This window comes from Balaenoptera acutorostrata, chromosome 10, assembly GCF_949987535.1.
Source record: "Balaenoptera acutorostrata chromosome 10, mBalAcu1.1, whole genome shotgun sequence".
Classification (NCBI taxonomy): Eukaryota; Metazoa; Chordata; class Mammalia; order Artiodactyla; family Balaenopteridae; genus Balaenoptera; species Balaenoptera acutorostrata.
In genome coordinates this window covers 90,353,467-90,363,291 of record NC_080073.1, presented here as the reverse complement: position 1 = coordinate 90,363,291, position 9,825 = coordinate 90,353,467, and positions in this window count along the sequence as shown.

Here is a 9,825-nt window from a genome sequence, read left to right as displayed (position 1 = left end):
GCAGCCACTTGTCTTCTCACCATTTCCCCGGCCTTTCCCTCTTGCTGGCAGCCTTCTGGTTGTAGCATAGCTTCTGTGCCTGGGAAGCTGACAGTGCCTGCTTCCTAGTAGGAGGAGGATGAAGAGAGGTGTCTGCCCCCTTCTATCGGGAAAACGCTGTCAAGGACGTCCCCAGCAGCGCCGTGCTTGTGTCCCATTGGCCAGACTGACTCGTGGCTACCCCAGGCCAGGAAGGCTGGGAGAACCAGTAAACCAGCTGGGGTTATAGCTACAAGGAAGGAGAGACTGGGTGAGCGAGCAACGTATCTGCTGCTGCTATTGCTGTTCGCACCTTCGTGTAAATAACTTATCAGTTGGCTTTTTTACCTGAAAGCTGTTATGCTATAGGAAAGGAATCTTGGCAGGTATGTAGGACAGAAATAGACCTAAGGTGAGGAAAGGGAAGGATAGTTTCGTGTACCGTGTGCTTTAAGAACACAGGTTTCTGAGGAGTTCCAAGTGCAGATCATTGTATAAATAGAAAGCAGCCAGGCAATTGAGGGGCCCAAGGGCCGAGTGATGGGATGGGGTGATGAAAGCAAGATGTGATGGCAGCAGTGATGAACCCAATTTATAATTATAATTTTCCCAGGATGGGCAACTTTTCTGGTGTCCCAGTTGCTAAACAACTTCTCCAATGCCTGTTTATTTGGTTTTGTTTGTTTTTGTTTTTATTGCCATGCAAACTAAACTTCACAGATGCCTGCTGTCAATAAGCCACACCCAGGACCCTTTCCAGGCCATTAAGAAAGATGCTAGCGACCTTCAGCCTACAGCACAGCTAGGGCTGCAGGCGGAGAGGCCAAAGGAGCAGGCCTTCCTGGCTTCAGGTCACTTGCCTCTGGGACTTAGCCTGGTCATCACCGAGCTGCATGGCCTCAGGGGTATGAGGCCAGGATGAAGCTCCTTCACTCAGCTGCAGACTGTTACTTAGTTTATCAAGAACAAGGCCAATCATGAATTAGCTCAACAGGAAGAGCCAAAAGGAGGGGGAGATCCTGAATCATTGCCTTTAATATCTTTTCTCTCATTTTTTTTCCCAGTTAATTTTAGTTCAGTTTCATCTTGGAAGTTCCTTTGGCTGCAGAGGCGTGGGTTTTCCCTGCAGTGAGGTCAGGGCACTGGGCTTGGGGAGGATCATTTACATTCTTGGTCTCCCAATGGATGGAGCTGCTGGCAGCTCTCAAAGGCAGACAGTGACTCTTTGTGGACACTGCAGTAGGTGACTTGCCAAAGGTCATCTACGGAGATGGGGAGAAGCCACCATCCTCGGGCCTCCCATTTGAACTTGTGGCCCACAGGAAACCCAGAGAAAGGTTTGCACTTTTAGTGTAACTTCTGTTATTTCCAGTTCAAGCATTTGGCACTGAACTGCTGGAAGATGGTTTTTAAAATTTGCTCTATTTAAAGAGATTCTATTTATTTATCATGATATTGCTACTACTTCAGATTCCTAACATATGCATAAGAGTGATTTATGAAAATGTTTTTATCTTCTAAAATTGTAATTATTGAATATTGGTATATTTTTCTGCTATGTCCTCAATGATTTCACTCCATAATGAGCCCTGATTGCATGGACCACCCATCCCCCCTTTGAAAGTCAAGCTCTCCATTCCAGGCTAGGTTTTTGTACCAGATAATTTGATATTACACTCTCATCCCTTTTAAACTACAATTTTTAAAAAAATTAAGTCAACTTTTTAAATATTTTTATTTGGAGAAAGTCACATAATGAAGACAGTTCTACTTATTTTAGATTTTTGACATTCTAGTGAGATTACCGTGTTAAAAGAGTTTAATTCATCTTCTTAATTACCAAAACATATTTATAGGTGCTCTGTTAGACAGTGTATAAAGGAAAAAATACAGGCTCTTCTGAGAAGTAGTTTTCATTCTAAGGAATGAATTGATATTTTCTATTCAAGTCCATAAAATTAATTTCAAAATGATTTGAAAATTACCTGTCACACAATTGACTATTTTTAGGTTCATCTCATGGATCTTTGTAGATCCCTCCATTGTATCAAGTGCCACATGGAATTCCAGCTCTCCGTTTACTTGCTTGTCTCCTCTGCCAGCCAGTAAGCTACCAAAATGATTTTGGATGAATATATAAATGGCTGGGAATGGGAAGGAGAGTAAAATTAAACAACTAATAATGAGTTAAAGCAATCCTTTAAAAGGCGGCAATTACTGGAACAGAAGTGCACGGTTTAACTAAGGCACAGTTGCGTTAAGATAACAGTGTAAAAACACATGGAAATATTTGCATCTTATTCCCCCCAGATTTAGTTAGGGTCCTTTTGGCAGTAGAGAATAGCAAGAGTGGAAATGAAGGTTTCATTTTCCGCCCACCAGTATTTACTTCTCCATTCAATTCACAGAAGTTCCACCTTCCCTCACACCCTCACCATCTCTAGTGGGTCCTACTGCGACAGCCTCCGAGGTTGATATCCCTGGCCCCTCTGTTCAGATAACCTTTCCAAATCATGGGCCTGAATATGTCATTTCTCCTTTAAAAAACACCCAGTGCCTCCCCATCATCTTAAAAGAAAGCCAACCATCTCAGCATGCCCTGCTGCTGGGCTCCTCCTCACTCACCCCCATTTACCACCAAATGGACCATATACGTTAGTTATTGTAAATTTCTTGCAGCCCTTGAACTCACCATGTTGTTTCACATCTCCGTGCTTTTTGCACGTGCTGTTCACTCTGCATGGACTGTCCCTCTGCCCTTTGTCTTCCTATAATCCCATCTTCAGCTTCTAAACTGGGCTCACCAGTTAAGTCCCTTGAGAGCCCTCCCTTCCTTCTCTCTCTTCCTTTTTTTTTTTTTTTTTAAAGGATTTTCTTATTTTTATTTATTTATTTATTTATTTTTGGCTGTGTTGGGTCTTCGGTTCGTGCGAGGGCTTTCTCCAGTTGCGGCAAGCGGGGGCCACTCTTCATCGCGGTGCGGGGACCGCTCTTCATCGCGGTGCGCGGGCCTTTCTCTATCGCGGCCCCTCCCGTCGCGGGGCACAGGCTCCAGACGCGCAGGCTCAGCAATTGTGGCTCACGGGCCCAGCTGCTCCGTGGCATGTGGGATCTTCCCAGACCAGGGCTCGAACCCGTGTCCCCTGCATTAGCAGGCAGATTCTCAACCACTGCGCCACCAGGGAAGCCCCTCTCTTCCTTTTTGACTGAGTTTATCTGCTTCTCTTGTAACATCTCTTTGTCCATTGGTGTTATTTTGTGCATGTGATGATTGTTTCCTGTGCACTGGCAGGAACTGGGTCGAGTTCATCTCTGACATAAGGATTCACGCATTATCTGACATGTTGCATTTGCCTGATTCATATCTGTGGGAATGACTGAGTGAAAGAGTATTTGTAGACTTTGTTGAAGAGGTAGGGTTGTGGGAGATTTTCAAATGGTGGGGATGAAGGGTGTAGAATGTCCTTGAATTCCAAGTCTATGTGGATTTAAGTTCCAAATACTGTATATTAGTTTTAGGGGAGCCTTCTTTCTAGTCCTAGAGCATTGGTTCTCAAAGTGGGATCCCCAGATCAGCATCATCAGAGTTACCTGACACCTTGTCGGCAATGCAGATTCTCGGGCCCCATCCCAGACCTGGGCAGGACCTGTATTTTAACAAGCCCTCCAGGTGATTCTGAAACACACTTAAATTTGAGAACCACTGCCCCAGGGAATAAGGAAGTCAGGATTGAGCAATATGCTGGTTTCCTAGCTTGAATTCAGTGCAGACGAGTGAGTTTACACAGGCTCACCGATGTGAGGAAAACCACTAGTGACTCTGTTCAGTTTACCTAGGTATATAAGACACCCCCTTCAGATCTACTTTGCTTTCTTAGCCTGGGTTTCCTACATCCCTCAGTTTCTAATGGCAAAACAGAGAGTTCTAGAAAATAAGATCTAGAACATTTGGTTAACAGGGAAAGATATATCAGGAACGAAAAAGGCCTGTTTATGTTGGAGCAAGTGCATTGGCCTCAGGGTCTGCCGTACCCATTGGGGAGAGGGAAGGACACAGTGGTACGTAGTGGACGGAGCATGGCTTTGAAGTCAGGGATACCTGGATGAGGATCCTACCTCCAACGCTCAGAAGCTGGCCAGCTCCTTGACCTTCGCGGGCCGTAACTCCATCAAATGTGAAAGGGGAATTACAGTCCCTATCCTCTAGGGGAATTATGAGCATCAAATGGGACACGACATATTCAGGTGCTCAACAGATGCTCGCCCCTTCCGTCCCCTACCACCTGGTAAAAGGCCTGTCCTGGGCCAGATTCACAAGGGAACGAAAGGGTAGGGCTGAATCAATCAGTGCTGCAATCTGAGGCTGGGCTACCCCATGGCATTCCAGCAAGGTTGGGTGACAGAGAAACCCTGGTAGGTTGCCAGGTGAAATACAGGACACCCAGTTAAATGTGAATTTCAGATAAGCGACCAGTAACTTTTTAGGTAGTACTTGTGTGTCCCCTGCAACATCTGGGACGTACACTAAACAATTATTCTTCATTTATCTGAAGTTCACATTGAACTGGCTGGCTTGTATTTTTATTTGCTATATCTGGCAACTCCGACTCTCCTTAGGGTAGAAGCAAGTTCCATGGCAAGGCTTTCTGCCCTGTTCCCTAATGTTTTAACAAAGGTCATCCCTGAGCAGAACATTCTGGGTACAACCTAATAAGGAAACTCGGCACTGGGAGATACTGGGTGATGTGGACCTGAAGGGGAGGCCCAGCCAACTGTCTTGGGAATTTGGGAGGAGGGAAGGGCTACTGCTGAGGATTCTTGCCTCTGCTAGGAGAAGAACTGGAAGCCACCTCTTGCCCCCCCTCCCACTCCAGGCCCCTCCGGAAGTGGAGTTGTGGTCGTTGCCCCATTTCTGTGCACATGCTGCACAACTTTAATTCAGATGAGGGATTAAAAGCCATAGCCATCCTTGTTAGGATTCGATGGTGTTCATTCTTATTTTCCAATCTGGTATTAGTATGGTAATGGGACTCTATTAAATCTAACAAGCGAGTTGGATCTTAAAGCTTTTGCTTATTTCCACCCCTTTGAACGTGCTTAGCAGTTGAATTATTTAAACTAGGAAGAGCCAAGGGAGTTAGGAAGGAGGGCTGCCTGCCCCAGGCGGAGCCGGAGGAGGGTGCTAAATGTGGTTATCAAGAGATCAAAGACCAAGGAGAGACTCCTTTGATCTGGGGCTTGTCAAAGTTGCAGTTAGATCTTTGAGACTCTGCATTTGGCCCCTGCCTCCTCCCCACCCTTTCTTCTTATTTCTTCTCTTTTCCTGGACACCTGGAAGTGCTAGACCCAGGCGTGCCCTGGAGAAAGCCGTGTGTCTGAGTGTGCTCTAGGACGCAGGAGACATAACCTCGCCTCGAGGAAAACCCCTTTTCTAAATGCAGTTGCTTTCATTCATCATTTTTGAGGGGAGAAAAGGTAAATGTGAAATCCCCCAGTTATACCTGCAGATGCATGTCCCAGTGTGTGAGCTGATATGAATCATACTGTGGTTTCAGTGCGTTTCCTTTGATACAAACAGGAAAGGTACCAATTGGCTGGGACTAACTTTGAGTTGCCTGGATTTTCCAAATGTTTGGAGTGGTGGGGCTGGGGGCGGGGGGGGGGGGAGGCAGGAGGCGGGGGAACCCGGGGGAGGTCTGTCACATCTGAGCAAAGGCTGCTGTATATCCAAGCCATATTCTACCTCTTCTGATTTCTGTTACTTTTATTTTCTAGATAACATAGGACTACACAACCACATTTAAGAGCCCTGCTGTGTCTTCCCTTTACCCCGAAAAGCCGCTTGTCAGGGCCCTTAAGATCTTATTTATGGCAATCCTCTGAGCAGCCTCGGTCTCATTCTGAGAAGTTTTTACACAACTTGTACGAGTCAGGAAAGTACAAGAATAATGGGTACATTTCTGCCGATGAGTCAAACACTTCATCCCTATCAGTCTGTGCAAGATACAGGATGTCTGTGGTTTTAACGTTTGCGTCCTTAATGGACAAGATTTGATATGTGTGTTTCCTAATCCCAAGCTATTGAAATATTGATTCTCATCCTGACCTGGCCTCCTGGGAACGGAGCCAGTCTATCTGCATCTCTGCGCTCCACATTTAGACTGTCTTCCTGCTGGCCTAGACTGTGAACACCAGGATGAGATTAGATTTGCTGGGGGTGGGGCGGCTGGGGAGGAATGTAAATCCCAGTGAAATAACTGTCTGGCCTCATTTCTATTTGACAGAATGGGGCAGCTATCCTAGACGTTTTTGGCCAGTGTTATCATGTGTTTACCCTAATATCCTTTTTGCCTTCTTTTCCCCGTAGGTGATTTTTTTCAAATTTATTTTATTGAAGTATAGTTGATTTACAATGCTGTGTTAATTTCTGCTGCCCAGCAAAGTGATTCAGTTATATATATATCTTCTTTTTCATATTATTTTCCATTGTGGTTTATTACAGGATATTGACTATAATTCCCTGTACTATACAGTAGGACCTTGTTGTCCTATTTGATTTTAATATATACAGGCTGTCCAGTGAAAATAAGAAAAGAAGTCCTAGCTAAAGATCCATTTGAACTTCCGAATAGGATTGTCTAAAAAATGTAAAGTATTTTACAAGGAATTCCAGAAAGATGAATAATTTATACCACGTCGAAAATATCTTCGGACATGGAAAATATTAGAAGCCTTTCCACTATTTGTGTGATCTTTGAGTATCGATGAAAGATGGTTTGGAACCAGACTGTCACAGCCTGGTGCTGGGCACAGAGTCTGATGGGCTCTAACGCCATCCTATTTGAAGATGGAGGCGTGGGGAACCTGTGTGTGCCAAGCGACCATCCATCATCATCAGTCCAACCCCTTTGCGCCATGACGATGCTTAAGAAATAGAAATAGAACAAAGGTGAACCCCAAGGAGACTTAACAGGCCCTCGCACAACATGTTTAATGTCTTCTTAAACATTGCTGACTCCCTTCCTTCATCCCTCTCTCTCACACTACTTCCCCAGTTTGCACCCACGCATTCATTCACCTGGACCAGGTGATGACTTCCTACCGTGCCTCCCCTTGCGCAAGCTTGTGCCTTCCCATATTCATCCTCCATACTATTGCCAGACTGAGGTTTTGAAGATACCCACTTGTTTACAATCCTCTAGGGGCTCCCTACTGGCCAGAGTCCCATGGCCCTTTATTAACAGATACAGTCGTCCATGACCTGACCCACCTCCGTCTGCAGACTTGGCTTCCTTCCAAACCTATCTTGAACTTCACCTTCCAGAAATACTGAAATGTCATGTTCCATGTTTGCCTTTGCACGTGTAGTTTATTTTTCTTGGAGGTTCATTCCTTTCTCTCTCCCTTTTGGAGACTCCCCTCAAGGACATCTCCAGGAATCCTTCCTCATTTGCCATCTCTTCCTTCATTAACTTCCCTTCCTTAGTAGTACCTGTGTTTGCCTCCTTCGCTGCCCTCCCTGTATTTACTGATTTCTTTTGGCCCATTCATCTCCTTGACTACGCGGTGAACTCCTGGAGAGCGGGAGCAGGCCCTGTTTACCTTTGTGACTTACTCAGTGGAGCAGAGAAGGTGCTCATGAGGGGTCTTGACCGAAATTTAAGATAGGATGCTGAGAGTAGAAACAGGAATAATAAAGGCAAAAAGAAATGGGCATCAGTAACATTTTGATTTTGGTGACAACCCTTTAAGGAAGGATTATTATCTCCATTTTATTGATGATGAAACTGAGGGTCACAGAGATTAAATTTGGCCAAAGGTCACAGACAGCAATTGGGGGAGCCATAACCTGAGCATGAACACCTAGAACAGCTCCAAGAAATGATCAATAAGGATCAATAAATATTTGTTGAATTGAACTGGTTGCTAGAGTATCTACCAGCATTATTCTTGAGGGGGTTCATCATCAAATCACACGTAGGAAGAGAATCTTTAAAGACCATCTAGTTTCTTTTGGTAGGATTTTATCTTAATACCAATTTGATATAGTAAAATTAGGTAACAGTCTCCTGGATTTAAATATTCATTCATTAGTTCCTTCGGCAAGTATTTATCAAGTATCTTTTATATGCCAGGCACTGTACTAACACATGGGGGTGTGATTTAGGGGAAGAAACCTGCCCCAATGAGCCTTTTCTGGAAAATAATCTGTCTAGAAAAATCCCTGTAATGTGGAATGAACTAACCATTGACTCACCAGTGGTTGAGATATTGTACCAACCAGACTCAAAAAAATCATGCACACTAGTAGACCCAAGTCACTGAAGCCAGGAGCACTTATGACTCACCCAGGACTTCTGGATCTTTTTGGGTTTGTTAGTTGGAACAGAAAGGACTCTAAGCAGCCAAGGAATTTATTGAAAAGATTAGTTGGCTCTGAGAACCACTAGGACAGCTGAAGGACCAGGCTCAGGAACTGGGCAGAATCAGAGGGAGGCAATGCATCAGATTTTTGGCTAACATCCCTCTGCAGAATGGGCCAGTGGGGACACTGCTGCCACCTGCCAGTCACTGTGGTCCACACGGCTGCTGGTGCTGAATTCTGATGTCGCTGGTACCATTACCACCACTAGAAAAGAATTATCCTATGTCCCCACATCTCGTTATCATCAACTTCTCTTCCTCCTGCGTACATATACTTGGTAAGCCCTGTGCACACTTAAATCTGTACCTTGGCTGGAAAGGATGCTGGGAATGTGGGTACCCCACCTCTGCAGCAACTATAGAGGATCAGGGGCTATGCCTCCCCAAAAGACTTATACATAGGAGAATTCTCCAACATAGGAAGGGCATCTAGACAGAAAAACAGTGTCCACTATAGTCACTAATTTTAAATCTTAGGATTGAGGTATCTCACCAATGGCCACATCATACAATATGAAAATGAATAAATATTTATCTTTGTTAACACTACTAATTGAATTCCTGAACTGCCTTTGGTAATTAGCATCAGTGTTTTACAGAAATAGTGGTCAAAGATTTACCACGTGCCTTTCTTTCTGGAAATAATAAAAAATGGAACAATAATATTTTGTGACAATATCTATTTTCCTCCTTCCCTTCCTCCCTTCCTCCCTTCCTTCCTTCCTTCCTTCTGAAAACACTTATCAGGTGTCTACTATACACGAGGCACTGTGCTTGTACTAGAAAATCAAAGATAAATAAGACGTACTTTTTACCATCAAGTTGTCCCTAACATCATGGAGGAGAGATGGACATGGACAAAATAATTACCCCGCAATGTTAGAAGGGCTAGGATAGACATCTAAAAAGGGTTCAGTCGGGACATGAAAGGTTGTATGTTCATCTTTACCCTGTGGAATTGAGAGGTTAGAAAAATCTTCATAGACAAGGTGGTACTTGAATTGAGTCTTCAAAGATGTAAGTGGTCACCTGGAGAAAAGGCAGAGGGACATTCCCAGGTGGTGGGGTGGGGGGACTCATGATGAGCGAAGAGGGCATGAAAAATTGCTGACTAGTCAGCAACTCTGAGAGCTTGGAATCGCTGGGACATAGTGTTTGGGGAGATGGCTGGTGGACTGTGTGAAATAAGACCTGAATGAAATAAAATGAAAGGCGCTCCTTGCATGCAAAGGGGTTTGGAGCTTATCTTGATGGACCACAGAGCCACTGAAGGAATAACATGATCCAATTTATATTTTCAAAAGATCACTCTAGTGGCAGTGAGGAAAGAGATCTGGAATGGGATGAAAAACCAAGGGGCCAATTAGGAAATTAGCACAGTCC